Source organism: Capra hircus, chromosome 19 (assembly GCF_001704415.2).
Source record: "Capra hircus breed San Clemente chromosome 19, ASM170441v1, whole genome shotgun sequence".
NCBI lineage: Eukaryota > Metazoa > Chordata > Mammalia > Artiodactyla > Bovidae > Capra > Capra hircus.
The window spans coordinates 41383058-41399106 of record NC_030826.1 but is presented as its reverse complement, the minus strand read 5'-3'; positions in this window follow the sequence as shown (position 1 = coordinate 41399106).

Sequence of the window (16049 nt, the reverse complement as noted above, 5' to 3'; positions counted from 1 at the left end):
TTTCCATGCAAAATGCAGTTTGATTTTCTCATTAGTATTGAGAGACAGTTCTCCACGGATTATTTGCGCTCATCTGCAACGGGGAGGCACTGACAGTTTTTGTTCTGGTCTGTTTTTTCAAGGGTATTTTAGTCATGAACTTTCGTCCACACACCTATGGTCAATTAATTTTTGACAAAGGAAGCAAGAATATACTGTACAGAAAAGACACTCTCTTCAGCCAGTGGTGCTTGGAAAGCTGGATCAGTTCAGTTCAGTCGCTCAGTCGTGTCCGACTCTTTGTGACCCTGTGAATCATAGCACACTAGGCCTCCCTGTCCATCACCAACTCCTGGAGTTCACTCACATTCACGTCCATTGCGTTGGTGATGCCATCCAGCCATCTCATTCTCTGTTGTCCCCTTCTCCTCCTGCCCCCAATCCCTCCCAGCATCAGAGTCTTTTCCAATGAGTCAGCTCTTCGCATGAGGTAGCCAAAGTATTGGAGTTTCAGCTTTAGCATCAGTCCTTCCAAAGAAACACCCAGGACTGATCTCCTTTAGAATGGACTGGTTGGATCTCCTTGCAGTCCAAGGGACTCTCAAGAGTCTTCTCCAACACCACAGTTCAAAAGCATCAATTCTTCAGCGCTCAGCTTTCTTCACAGTCCAACTCTCACATCCATACCTGACCACTGGAAAAACCATAGCTGGATAGCCACACTTAAATCAATGAAGTTAGAACACCCCCTCACACCACAAACGAAAATAAACTCAAGATGGTTTAAAGGCCTAAATATAAGACAAGATACATAAAACCCTTAGCAGAAGACATGGGCAAAATGTTCTCTGACATAAATTGTAGCAATGTTTTCTTAGGTCAGGCTCCCAAGGCAAAAGAGATGAAAACAAAAAGAAACAAATGGGACCTAATCAAACTTAAAGGCTTTTGCACAGCAAAGGAAGCCATAAACAGAATGGAGAGACAGCTTATGGACTGGGAGAAAATATTTGCAGTGTGGCCAACAAAGGCTTAATTTCCAAATTAAGCTCATACAACTCAATATCAAAGAAACCAACAGCCCAATCAAAAAATGGGCGGAAGACCTATATAGACATTTCTCCAAAGAAGACAGACAGGTGGCCAACAGGCACACAGCTGTGAAACCCCAAGCTCTGGGAAACCAAACTTCTTTTAATGAGAAGATGCTCAATATTGCTAGTTACTAGAAAAATGCAAATCAAAACTACATCTCACATCTGTTAGAATGGCCGTCCTCAAAAAGTCTATAAACAATAAATGCTGGAGAGGGTGTAGAGAAAAGGGAACCCTCCTACACCTTTGGTGGGAATGTAAATTGATGCAGTCACTGTGGAAAACAGAATGGAGGTTCCCTAGAAAACTAAAATTAAAATTGCCGTATGATCCTGCAATCCCACTCCTGGGTATATATCTGGAAAGACAAAAACTCTAATTTGAAAAGATACACGCACCCCAATGTTCATAGCAGCACTATTTATCATAGTCAAAACATGGAAGCAACCTAAGTATCTATCAATGGATGAATGGATAAAGAAGATGAATAGATAATATATATATATGAATATATATAGGTAGAAAAACAGTGAAATATTGCCATTTGTGGCAACATGGATGGACCTAGAAAATACCATACTGAGTGAAATCAGTCATACAAAGATGAATATTATATGATAGTACTTATATATCGAATGTGAAAAACATAAATGAATTCATTTACAAAGCAGAAACAGACACACAGAAAACAAAGATGTTTATCAAAGGGCAGGAGTAGGGAGAGAGAAATTAGGAGGATGGGATTAACAGATACATACCACTATATATAAAATAGATCAATAGTAAGGATTTGCTAAATAGCACAGGGAACTATTGGGTTTCCCAGGTGGCTCAGTGATCAAAGAATCTGCCTGCCAATGCAGGAGATGTGGGTTCGACCCCTGGGCCTGGAAGATCCTCTGGAGGAGTTAATTGCAACCCACTCCAGTATTCTTGCCGGGAAAATCCACAGATAGAGGAGGCTACAGTCCATGGGGTTGCAAAGAATCAGAAATGATTGATAGACTGAACAACACCCCCCCACACACACACACACATAGAGGGAACTATATTCAATATCTTGTGATAACTTATAGTGGAAAAAAACTGACAAAATATGTATAACTGAATCACTTTTGCTGTGCCTCTGAAACTAACTCAATATTGTAAATCTACTCTACTTCAATTTTTTAAAAGAGCAGTAAACTTTCTTGGAAGATAGAGATAGCATTTCTGTCTTGAGCAGAGGCAAGTTTTTGTTTTTTGTTTTTTTTTAAAATTTAACTGCTCTGAATAAATTATTCTAGTTCCGCTGGAGGAAAGATCAAATAGGTTTGCTTGTAGTTCGTTGTGAGAAGCTTGGTTTCCCAAAGCTTGGGGTTTCTCAGCTGTGATGTAAACCCATTGCATACATAGCAGCTGGTTGGATTAAGCTTTGTGTTGTTCCCGTGGTACTTGAGATTGGGGGCAGGGCGAGAGGAATCAATGCAAATATGAAGCTTGAGTGGCTTGTTGTACTGTGAGTTATGAGGTCCTTTGTCTCTGACCTGGGAATCTCATGTCTTCTGCCAGAGTTCACAAAATTGTGGCAGGCTACCTTGTTAGATTGCAAAAAAGAGTAAATCTCAGACTCTTAGGGTTCTTGACAGTTTGACAGCTGGGCAAAACGAGGCTTTGATCATCAGAGCCTCCCAAGGTCATCCAGTTAGCCAGCAGCAAAACTGGGCCTGGAACTGGGCCTCTTACTCCACACCCCAAGCTGCGGTCATGTTAGCAGGCCTTCCCCTGCTGGCAGGTAAGTTGCCTATGGCTAGGCTTCTCCGGGCCGATTTATTTTTGTGTTTCCTGCATCCCCCAGGTTGTTTCAAAACAGGAGTTGGAGGGATCTCATTCTTGAGCTGCTGCTGCTGCTGCTGCTGCTAAGCCGCTTCAGTAGTGTCCGACTCTGTGCGACCCCATAGATGGCAGCCCACCAGGCTCCCCCATCCCTGGGATTCTCCAGGCAAGAACACTGGAGTGGGTTGCCATTTCCTTCTCCCAGCATGAAAGTGAAAAGTGAAAGTGAAGTCGCTCAGTCCTGTCTGACTCTTGGCGACCCCATGGACTGCAGCCTTCCAGGCTCCTCCATCCATGGGATTTTCCAGGCAAGAGTACTGGAGTGGGGTGCCATTGCCTTTTCCGCATTCTTGGGCTAATGGTTCTCAAACTTTGGCAAGACTTAGAATTGCCTGGAGGAGCATACTGAAAAAGGAGACTTATTAAAAAATGTATGGACTTTCCGGGTGGTCCAGTGGTTAAGAACCTGCCTTGTAATGCGGAGGACATGGGTTCAATCCCTGACTGGGGAACTAAGATCCCACATTCCTGAGCAACTGAATCTGCTGGCCACAACAACTGAGCTCTCACGCCACAACTAGACGGTCTATGTGCCGCAAAGAAAGATCCTGCAGCGAAGATCTTGTGTGCCACAAGGAAGACCTGATGCAGCCAGATAGATGAATAAATAAATAAAATTTTAAAAAATGTAGGCTCACCTGTAGAGATTGGATTCAGCAACCCTGGGGCGGAAGCCAGGAATCAGTCCTTTAAACAAGCTTCCCAGGTGATGCTGTCCCAGGGGATCTAAGAACTACTCTGAGGGTCACAGCTTTTGTTTGTGAACAGGCTGAAGGTCTGTGAGCAGCGTGACTCGATCAAAGCTGGCCTGAGACCAGTGAGCCTGGTGCTGGGGAGAGGTGCTGGCGATCCGCTCTGAGGGCAAGGCCATCGTTGTTTGGACTTGAAGGATGAGGCTAGGGTGATGGGGGCAGCAGAGGGAAGGAGTAAAGGAGGTGCTGGGACACCCACCTGGGGTAACAGCCCTGTGTTCCCAGCTTCAGGGACCCTGCTCCCAGCGGTCTGACTCATCCCTCACTTCGCGTGTGTCACCTCCTGACTCAAAAACCATTGTTGGCTTCTGCAGGAAAGAAAAAAAAATCAAATTTAGTAGCCTGAGCGGCAAGGCTTTTCATTGTCTGAGTTTAGCCAGTTCTTCAGCCTCTGATTCTCTTTTGGCACAGAGGTTAGACTAGGAGGCACAAGGCCAGACCTCCTGGGTTCAAATCCCAGCTCTGCTGCTTACCAAACTTGAAGCTTAAGCAAGTTGCTCTCAGTTTCCTGGTGGGTAAAATGGGGATACTGCTGTTTGCAACAGTATCTACAGCCCAGGGGAGCTCTGATGGCTTAAAAAAGTCAGTGTTTGCTACGTACTTGAAGAGAACCAGGCATGCAGTAAGGACTCAGTACATTTGGGCTGTTTTTACAGGCTCCTTTCTGGAACTTTCCACCCATCTGCCACCTTGGTGTCCTCACTCTATTTACCCAGGGGTCTGCTCATCCCAGGTCTCACTCAGGCTGCTCTCCTTCCCCGAGCTCCATCAGCCCTTCACACACGTCCCTCCTCTGTCTCCAGCCTGCCACCTGCTCTTGTCAGGAGCCTGCAGTGTTTACCCCTGTCTTTTCCGTGAGCTCAGCTCTTTCCTGGGGGCAGACAGCCTGGATCCAGGGTAACTGCCTGCTGATCTCAGTTTGACGGGAGATCAGCTATGTGACCTCAGGCAGGCTGAGTCCATCTCCTGTCTTGTCTCCAGATCTGCAAACAGACAGAGTTGGGTGAAAGCGCCAGTCGTTGAGCTTTAGAAGAGGGTGAACCCTCAGCTCAAGCAAAACTTTATGGGAAGCTGAGTGTGCAAAACCAGTGAAAGCAGAGCTGCTTTGGGTGGAGGAGCGTGTGTATAAGTGTGTCTGTATGTGTGAGCACGTGAGTATGTGACTGTATGAGTTGGAGAGTATATGCACATGTGTGCACGTGTGAAGGTGTGTGCATATGTGGGTGAGTGTGATAGTGAGCATGTGAGTGTGAATGTGTGAGTGTATGTGTGAACATGTGATTGAGTGTGGAGAGTGTGTGAGAGCATGTTTGAGTGTGTACGTGTGTGCCTATGTATGGGTGTGTGAGTGAGCCAGTGTGTACACACCTGTGTGACAGTAAGTGAATGGTGTATATATGTGTGTGATTGTGAGCGTGTGAGTGTGTATGGTCAGCAGCAGGTCTGCTCAGCTGGCACCTCTCATGTCAGCCTTGGAAACGAGAAGATTTCTGCCCTCCTGTACCACTGGTGTAGGGGTTTCATCTGGCTGATCTCGCCAGGCCTGTAGCAGAGATTGGCTGTATTTCTTAGAGGTCAAGATTACGGGAAAGAGCAGGTAATGGCAGGCAGGCCTGGCAAGGAATGGCAAGTTCCGGATTCCGGAGCCTCCTGACTCCTCCCCCTCCCTGACTCCCCAAACCCCAAGCACAGATCTGTGTGCCTGAAGATGTTGGTTTCTGTGTGCTGGGGGCCTCTCTGTGTGTTCACTGAGCTGGGACTCATATCTTCCCTGGGTGTTCTGGTCTCTTATAGGCCCCTGCCCTAATCCTGGACCAAGCCTGCCAAGGAAGCCCCCACCCCCTTCCCAACCCCAGCACATTCCACTGGATGGGGCTGGGGATCAGGCAGGGGTGCTGGGAGTGCTTCCTGGCCCTGTGGCTCCAGGGCTGATCCCCAGCCTTTCCTGGTGGCAGTTGGGAGGCCTCAGGCTGGTGTTCTGGTGCCCTGGTGAGGTCTGAGGCTGGCACCCCATAGTGCTGCCTAGAATGGCAGTGAGGAGCCCAAGGGAGCCAGTGAGGTTTTGTCCTGTTACTGGCCTGTGTATGTGTGTGTGGGGGGTGTGGGTGTGGGTGACTTTTCCATCCCAAATGACTGTCGGTTGATCAAAATTCCCCTTGGATACTAGGCTCCTGGCAGAGGATGGGGCCTCAGCTGTTTTCTCTCTGGGCAAAGGGCCTCTCCCCCAACTAACCCAGCACTCCTTCCTTCCCAGCTTCTGTCTGGCAGCCCACCTTGTTATGGGATTCTTTGTCGTTTCTGTTTAATGAATGTTTATCCTGTAGCCAGCTGGAGCCAGGAAGAGCCAGGAAGAGTCCAGAGGAGGCAGGAGGGGTCAAGGCTCAGCGTTCTGTCTCCAGAGTGGCTCTCAATTCAGCTGCTCACAAGAATGTACCCCCAACACACACCCTTCCACCAGCCCTCCTCCAGGGAAGAAGCAGTTTTTCCAGGAACTTGGCTAACCTGGCCAACCTTCCCTCAATCTACTGGGTCCCACTTGCCAACTTGGGACTGGTGGAACCTGGAGCAAGTCAGAATTGAAAAAATAGAAACACCTCCACCCCCGATTATAGAGCTGATACACAATCTTTGTTGCTCTGTTGAAATTTTGGGAAATGCATATTCTGGTTTTCCCAGAACCTCCCTACTTCCAGCCCTGACCGTGGGCTTTGTGGGGCCAGGACCAGCATGGACACAGCCTGTCTTTCCCCTTCCGATAGTGGGCATCAGTGCTGGTAGACGTGAGCACAGTGGGTGGTTGGTGAGTAGAACCCAATCGGAAACAAATTCCACCAGGATGGGATGACCCTGGGGGTGGTGAGTGACCACTGACCTTCTGGAGAGGGGATCAGATAAGTCAGGCTCCAGACCAGTCTGCTGACTGCAGTGAAATCCCAGGCTCAGGCCCCAAGCTAGGCACCCTCCGGGTTTCCCTTCCCTGTCTCGAGCTCCGAGCTCCGTGTGACTCCATTAGCCCCACCTCTGGCCTCTGTCCTCAGGATACAACCCAGGTCAGACCACTTCTCACCAACCTTGCACATCTCCTTGGAACCAGCCCCCAGCTTCTCTGCTTGGCCTTTTAAGAATCTCTTATCAGATCTCCAGCTCCCTTCCTTGACTCCTGGTCTGGAGAGCCAGAGGAATCCCAGGTTTCCTCTCAACAGAGCCCCTTTACTGTCAGAATAAGAGAAAACATGCATGAGGCAGGATGCTCAGGGCTGGTGCACTGGGATGACCCTGAGGGAAGGGATGGGGAGGGAGGTGGGAGGAAGGGTCAGGATGGGGAACACATGTACACCCACGGCTGATTCATGTGAATATATGGCAAAACCCACCACAATATTCTAATTAGCCTCCAATTAAACAAAAAAAGAAAACAGTGAAAGTGTTAGTCGTGTGCAAATCTTTGAGACCCCATGGACTGTAGCCCACCAGCCTCCTCTGTCCAAGGGATTCTCCAGGCAAGAATACTGGAGTGGGTTGCCATTTTTTTCTGCAGGTTCAGAATGAAGCCCTCTCCCTGATAAGACTGCAGGCCTGTCTGCTGGCCTCTTGCGGGCCTTGCCTCCTGCATGCCAGCCCCTGGCACATGGCACATACCTCTCCACCCTGGGCATTCTTCCTCAGGGGGTCTGGCCTTGCTGTACACTCTGCCTGGTCCCCAGGGATCTGGAGGCTTCTCTGCCTCCCTCAGGTCTCTGTCCACATGCCATCTCCTCAGGGACCTTCTCTCCCCACCCTCCACAGTCCCCCCATCACCCTTCACCCCTTCCCTTCTTTGCTTCTTCCCATGAGCCCCTCACTCCTAGAATCACACTGTCTGCCTCACCCAGAGTGAAAGTTCAGGAGGGCAGGGAGCTTTTGACTGCTTTGTTCTAGAAGCACAGAGTCTACAGGGTAGTCCGTAATTATTGGTTGAATGAAAAAAAGAGGTCTCCCTTTTCTTCATCTTTTCCAGCAAACAATCATTAAGCATTTACTTGTGCTGGCATCAGCCTGGGGCTAGATGCAGCCAGCAGGCTCTGTCTAGCTGTGGAGACAGAGCTGGGATATGTAATGGGGTTGAGTCCAGGGGTGAGTCCAGGGGACGAGTCTGGAGGCCAGGGGTGGCTGAGAAAAACTGGTCTGGCCTGAGTGCATCAGGTGGACGTCCCAGAGGAGATAATGCCCAGGCTGAGCGCTGAAAGAGGAACCAGAGTTACTGGCATCCAGGTAAAATGAGGAGGCCGGTGAGAAGGGAGGAATCTCCAGCCCTGAGGAAGGGCCTGCTCCCCTCCTGGAGGGCAGGGATGTGGCCCCGACGTGTTAGCCTCTGGTGCACAGCAGTTGTTTGCTGAAAATGCCGAGATAGCTGGTGTCCAGAACCGCAGTTGATTTTGAGGAAGACAGTTTCAGTTCCTGCACAGGAGTCTTGCCATGCGGAGCTCAGCTAGGGCTCTGTAGGGTTCACCTAGGGATTCTGAAATGAAAGAAACTCACATCCCAGAGTCTCTGCCCCTAAGGAGGCAGTGCCGATTCCCTTGATGTTGGTGCCAGGGAATTTAGCAGATGACCCACCCGGAGACCACTGTGGGCTCTGGGAAATCAGAGACGATGTGAGACATTTTTCTTTCTCTCTGCCCTGTGTCTGGCTCTCCCCAGGCCCCAGTCTACATGGTACGGGCTGAGGTTTGGCACAGGGCTCCAAATGGGGCCCAGGTAGCCCAGGGCCATGGAAGAGGCAGAGAGAAGCACCACTGGCTAAGTGACCAGCCAGTGCCCTCCCTGTGTGGAGAGGAGCTGAACCTGGTCACGTACACTCAGCCCTGTGGGGGATGACAGGGCAGGGAGAGGCCACTCCTGTCTTCCTGAGTGTGGAATGTGGCACGTGGGGGGAGGCTGACCCTCTCCCTCCCCCACTGGCCTGGACCTCAGGCAGTTCCCTAACACTCAGCGCTCCTTGCCTTTCTCCATGCTTGGCCCTGGTTCCCGTCAGGCTGGTTTTTCCTCCCCTGGGGACTTCAAGAGGAACACCAGGGGTCATGCGGGCCCAGCCAGCCATGACCCACCTTCCCTGGGTTCCCACTTGGGGGAAGTGACAGCGATGAGCTGCTGCAGACAGAGCTGGACCTGGACTGGGGGGGAGCTCCCGCCCCCACTGTTGGCCTCAGTCCCCATGACATCAGCTACCTGGCCTGAGGAAGGCCTTGAGTTGCCCATAGTATGGCCAGTCATTTCTTGTCTCTGCGTTACTCTCCATCATCATTCCAGGATTGATGGATCTTCTTTGTCTCTAACGGGGACTATTTCAACAGGCCCTAACCTGGTCTCCCTACTTGGCCATTCCTTGCTCATCCCACCAACCCATTCAACACGTGGAACCCTTGGCAATTTCTAAAATATGAATTTGACCACATCACATCCCTGGTTAAAATGACTTTCCACTTTCTTCGGGATAAATCAACTCCCTGGCTGAGCTTACAGCACCTGGGACCTCTTCCCTGGTCTTCCCCTCCCCGGCATGTCCCCAACCAAACCAAACGACCACTGGCCCGGTAGCAGTGATCCCACTCTCCCAGGACCTCGTGCCTGACAAACACCAACAGGTGTTTCAGCCTCTTGCTCAAGGGCGGTGCCCTCTGTGAAGCATCTCACTCCCAGGCAGACATGATGGATCCCTCCCGTTGCTCCCACCTGTCCCTTCCTCAGAACAATTCTAAGCACCCACATACTTGATTATACTGATTTGTTTGAGATCCACATGCCTACTGGCTCAACAGTTCTAGAATGGTGGCCCACATAGTGGCTGCTCACTCCAGCACCCCTAGAAACCCCCCAGTTGTTTCAGAAAGTTGCCCCAAAATGCCTCCCATGTGCTCTCAAGGTGGCTGCTGGTTGCAGGCTCAGGTGAGGGTGGTCATTCCAGGTCCAGCCCACCTGTCCACATCACATGCAATACTCAGGGAGGCTGCCTGCTCATCGTGAGAATCTCTAGATCCCTGTCAGAGGATGACACCAGGGTCTCCCTAAGGCTTCCCATCCTCAGGTACCCAGAACAGAAGGAGCTCCTTCCAGGTCCAAGTCATACCAACTGAAGAAGCCTTCCTGCACCCACGCTCTTTCCAAGTCCCTCTTAAAAAGTTCTGTCTTAGGACTTCCCTGATGGTCCAGTGGATAAGACACCCAGCTTTCACTGCAGGGGGCAGGGGTTCGATTCCTGCTCAGGGAACTAAGATTCCACATGCCTCCCATTGTGGCCAAAAAAAAAGAAAGAAGGAAAAGTTCTGATGCCTTCTCTTCCCTTTTCACCCCTCGCCTCATAAAGAAGGAAAATCAAAGCAAAGGACCTGGGGTAAGGGCAGGAGCCTAGAAACCTTTTGTGGGGGGATCTCTTTTCCCCACATATGCTGTTACCCTTTCTGAAACTTCGCTCTCCTTTCCTAAGTCAAGATTAGAGTGTCACCATGCATGAGTGGGGACACAGAGGTCGGTGGTGTGTGTACCGGGAGGGGAAGAGGGATTTACTATAATACATATATGTTAAGTTGCTTCAGTCGTGTCCAACTCTTTGTGACCCCATGGACTGTAGCCTGCTGGGCTCCTCTGTCCATGGGATTTCCCAGGAAAGAATACTGGAGTGGGTCGCCATGCCCTCCTCTAGGGGATATTCCCATGCCAGGGATGAACCCATGCATCCTGTGGCCCCTGCATTACAGGTGGAGTCTTCCCTGCTGAGCCACTGGGGAACCCCATCTTACAAATACCCAGTTGTAAAAGTCCATCATGTAGTGTTTCCTAAGAAATTATTTTTAATTAGCCATTAATCATCTTAAATTAACAAATAATACATAGATACATTCTTGTTGTAAAAATTAGAATAGCAGACACAAGCTTGTGTTCCCCTGAATACTACCCTTCAATCAGCTTCTCTCCAGGGAAATCCTTGATGTCAGTCTGGTTTGTTTCCTGAGAGTTGGACCATAAAGAAAGCTGAGCACTGAAGAATTGATGCTTTTGAACTGTGGTGTTGGAGAAGACTCTGGAGAGTATCTTGGACTGCAAGCAGATCCAACCAGTCCATCCTAAAGGAGATCAGTCCTGGGTGCTCATTGGAAGGACTGATGTTGAAGCTGAAACTCCAATAGTTTGGCCACCTGATGCAAAGAGCTGACTCATTGGAAAAGACCCTGATGCTGGGAAAGATTGAGGGCAGGAGGAGAAGGGGACAACAGAGGATGAGATAGTTGGATGGCATCACCAACTCAATGGACGTGGGTTTGGGTGGACTTCGGGAGTTGGTGATGGACAGGGAGGCCTGGCGTGCTGGGGTTCATGGAGTCGCAAAGAGTCAGACACGACTGAGAGACTGAACTGAACTGTTTGAGTGCTTAGGTACATACGCACATGTACCTGTAGAGATGTCCTCTTTTAAGTGTATGTCAGCGTTAATTATGTTATATGCATTGCTCTCCTGCTGCTTTTATTTTACCCAACAGCTGGTTCTTTGAGATTCTCCATATCACTAAATATTGACATGACTCATTTGTTTAACTTCTTCTCACACAATGTGAATGGTGCATAGTTTACTCAATGTCCCCCTACCTTTTTCTTTTTTTGGCTTTCCTTTATTATAAGCAATGCTTCAGAGTGGCTTTCCTTTATTATAAGCAATGCTTCAGAATGTATCTTTCTATATACCTTCCTGAATATATGACCAAGGGGTTCTTTGGGAATATACATGGAAGAGTGGAACTGAGGCTTGCAGTGGATTTTTTTTTTTTAATGGAAAGTGTTAGTCACTCAGTCGTGTCCGACTCTTTGCAACCCCATGGACTGTAGCCCGCTAGTCTCCTCGGTCCAGGGGATTTCCCAGGACAGAGTGGGTTGCCATTTCCTTCTCCATCTCTTCTATTTTTTAAAATTATTTCTTTATGGTTAGCTTAACAAGGTTTTAAGAAGGAGCAAAAATTAATGTGGGTATTCAGTCTACATATTTCATCAGAATGAATATCTCTATAATCCCCTGACAGGTTGCCTTTCCCAACTTGATGACCCTTTCTCCAGACCAGTGGAAGAAAGCACCTTGACCCCCAACCCATGAGAGGGGGGACAGCGTTTGCGGTTGGGACTATAGCTTTAGAGAGTTAAAGACTTGGGCTTAAATCCTGGGTCCGATGTAAGAGACAGATGGGCTCCAGCTTAGACATCGACAACTGGCCTCCTGTTTGCATTTCATGAGGTATGAAGACGTGGGCTTCAGGCTGAATACTTAAAACTGTCAGCATTTCTTGAGACAATAGATAGGTGGGCTCCAGTTAAGGCATTTACAATCAGCTCCTGTTTGCCCTGTGAAATGGAAGTAACAATAGGAACTGTAAATAGCCAGTAAACACTTTCAAGGCAATAGTCATGGCAAGGATAGAGGGCAAAACCCTCTTTGAGTAAAGGATTAAGGGGTCTCACTCTTCCATCTTTGGGGACAAGGGAGAAACTACACATGCCGAGAAAGGCTCCTCGTGAGTCAAAAGTTAAGGGATAACCCCAGGCTATAATGTGACTCCTCAGAAGCCTTTACTTCCAGATCCATCTAGGCTGAGGTGCACCCAGGGGAAAGTCTGAGGGTAGGTCAGGCACGGAAAAGAAACCAGATAACTGGCCTGAAGGAAGATAAAGACCCGGAAGAACTGCCCTATATAAATGACTTAGCTACCTTTTTACTGTGCTCCTCCTCGCAGGGGGAAGGCTCACACCCTTTCTCTCTGGGTGTGCATCTCTGCCTTGCTTCTGTTTTAACTAAACAAACTGTTTCTCTATATGCTCTCCCACTTGTTGTTATGCTACATCTCTAATAATAAATTTTAATACCTGCATTTACAGTTTCTGCCTCCGTGATAAATATATTTTTCACTGGGGGGAAAGATCTGGGGAAAAATAAGTTCTAGCCTCTAGCCCTTGCTGGTCTGGTGGCTAGGATTACTGATTGTTATCCAGGCTACCCAGGTTCAATTCCTGGGCAGGGAATTAAGATCTCATTTCATGCCACCACTCACTGCTGCCTCACCAAGATTAGGGTCATTACTCATGTGACTGGTCAAGTTACTAACATTTTTTGAGCCTCAGTTTTCTTGGTCTGTAAAATGGGGATGATAACACTTTAATTCACAGGACTAGTTGAAATAATGTATACAAAGTGTCTAACCTAGTGGCTGGCACAGTAGACACTAGCTGTCATTGTTGTCACTTCCATCATCATTACTCCTGTTGGCATTACGGTCATCGTTATCACACCATTTCATTCTACCCAAGGACTAAGACTCTCACTTCTCTCCAGTGGTCCCAAACACTATTTGACTTCTTTGGGGATGATGAAAACTCCGCTACCTATAATTACTCCCGTCTGGGAGCTGAAATCTGCATTTGCTCCAGTGTTAGAAGCTTCTGTGTTAGTTGCTCAGTTGTGTTCAATTCTTTGCAACCCCATGGACTGTACCTGACCAGGCTCCTCTGTCCATGGAATTCTCCAGGTAAGAATGCTGGAGTGGGCTGCCATTCCCTTCTCCAGGGGATCTTTCTGACCCAGGGGTTGAACCTTTGTCTCTTCTGTCTCCTGCATTGGCAGGTGGGTTCTTTACCACTAGTGCCACCTGGAAAGTTTCCCTGGTGGCTCAGATGGTAAAGAATCTGCCTGGAATGCAGGAGACCTGGGTTTGATTCCTGGGTCAGGAAGATCCCATGGAGTAGGGAATGGCAACCTACTCCAGTTTCCTTGCCTGGAGAATTACATGGACAGAGGAGCCTGGCAGACTACAGTCCACGGACTTACAGAGTTGGACATGACTGAAGCAACTTATATAAAGAAAGCTGAGTGCCGAAGAATTGATGCTTTTGAACTGTGGTGTTGGAGAAGACTCTTGAGAGTCCCTTGGACTGCAAGAAGATCAGACCAGTCAATCCTAAAGGAAATCAGTCCCAAATATTCCTTGGAAGGACTGATGCTGAAGCTGAAACTCCAATACTTTGGCCACCTGATGCAAAGAGCTGACTCATTGGAAAAGACCCTGATGCTGGGCAAGATTGAAGGCAGGAGGGGAAGGGGTCGACAGAATTAAATGGTTGGATGGCATCACCGACTTTCTGGACATGAGTTTGAGCAAGCTCCGGGAGTTGGTGATGGACACGGAAGCCTGGAGTGCTGCAGTCCAGTGGGGGTCACAAAGAGTTGGACACAACTGAGTGATTGAACTGAACTGAAAGCAGCTTAGCATGCGAGAAGCGTCTAGGGTAGGTCCAGGTAGAGAACCGTTGGCCTCAGGACTTGGACACAAGTTAGCCATGTGACCTCAGGTGAATCACTTTACTTCTCTGAGCTTCCTGAGACTAGATCATCTTTTCCTAGACCAGGGCCCTAGACCAGGGCTTGGGAAGGGAGTTCGTCCAATCAGGTTCTGCAGGTTCTTGCCCTCCCACAGCCAGAGGCAGATCATGGACTCTGCTCGTGGGCAGTCTGTTAACCCAGTGGGAACTGCGGCTTGATTCCTCAGTTCCACCTCTTGGGAGGGCAGCCTTACAGATTGTTCTCTTGAGTTCTGGATGTGCCAGAGAAGTGTTTAAAAGTCACATAGCTCACAGTGGAAGATGCTAGGCACTGTTCTGGCTAGAGAGTGGGAGCAGGGGATTCTCCCAGACTCCACTGTTCAGCTCAGACTGGGCCTGACTATCCTTGGAGTTAACCTAGGATTTTGGGGGAAAGAGATCCCAGGGAGTTGTTTTGGAGGTGGGACTTCCTTGGAAGGGAGAGCACAGCCTCAGTTGCACCCGGAAACTCAGGCCGTGGGGCAGCAGAGGGTTAAGAGGCCAGAAGCCAGAATCTGACACTCTTGGCTGCGGACCTCCTGCAAGTCACTGTTCCTCTCGAAGCTTCTGTTTCCTCATCTGTAAAATGGGGATCAGAATACCTTTTCCACTGGGTGGCTGTGGGGATCCAATGAGATCTGAAAAGGCTTTATAAAAGGTACTGCCCTGCAGTCAATTGTTCTTATGGCTCTGGCGTAGGGGGCTGGGACTCTAAGCTCTTCTGAAGTATAGTGAACTTAATCTCTGGAGAACTCTTGGTCCCATTCTTTGTTTCCTAATGCAAAGTCCCATCCTAAACCTTCCTATCAGGCTCAGAAGCAGAGACTTCAGCCAGGGCTTGGTATGCTAGCAACTATCTGGCCAATTTCCCCTTCCCCCGCCAGGAGCAGGCCTCCTCCTCAGGGCCAAATAGTGACTCACATCAGACCAGCTCTGGCGGCTACAATCTTTGTGAAGGCCCAGCCACACCCTGCTTTCAGGGCCGGCCTTGAGTCTTTTTTCCCCCTGGGAGCCCCAGGACCCACTTTGCAGGTCTGATTCACTGGTTTAAACAGCCTCAGACTGGCTTTCCTGGGGCTGCTCCTGGTGGGTGAGGGTGTGTACGTACGTGCGTGTGTGTGTGTGTGTGCATGTGTATGTGTGTGTGTGTGTTGTTGCTACCCCTGATCTTGAATAAATTGGTGGCCAGAAGATAGTTTATCGGGGACAGGTTTCAGAGGCAGGGGACAAGTCTTCATTTACTCACAAGTGACCCAGGAAATCAAATGCAGGAGGAGGGCTAAGATTTCACTGGAAAACGAGAGTAACTGGCCCATGTCCCTACCACCCTGTCAAAAGGGCATGGGGCCTCTGTCCTGAGACTGGGTGGCTGCTCTGACATAAGGATGGGAAAGAACTGTGGGGACAACTGTGAGGAGGAGTGAGGTCCCTGGGGACAGGAACTGGGGTGAGGTTGCTTCAGGACCTTGCAGTGCCTGGCACGGGGGCCTCCAAGGCGATCGAAAAGGCGGGTGGAACAACTGAACTGGGTCAAGAGCGGGCTCGGGGCGGTGTGTGGAGTGGAGGGGCACCTTCCTCTATTACCCAAACTCTCCACGGTGAGCATGAGTGCCCTTCCTGGCAATGCATCTATTCATCTGGGTACTAGGACAGGACAAACAGACATAGGAGGATTCAGCCTTTGACACCCTGCTTGGAGATGCTCACAAGGACAGAGGGATGCTATCCTGTCTCCGGGCAGCAGGTGCTAAAAGACTCATGAGTGTTACTTGACTCGCTTAGGCTCAGAATGTATGCCTTTGGAGTTGGAGGTAGAGGGTTGTTCTGGTAGAGGGGTGGGTAGGAGGTGAGAGGCGCTGAATGGGGGATCAGCCCTCAGGTCGGGGGTCAGGGTAATTGTGCTTTTTACAGTCCGGTTGCAGATACCCTCCCAACAGCTGTTCCCAGGAGCCTATTGTCACCCTGGGGCCCTGTGCA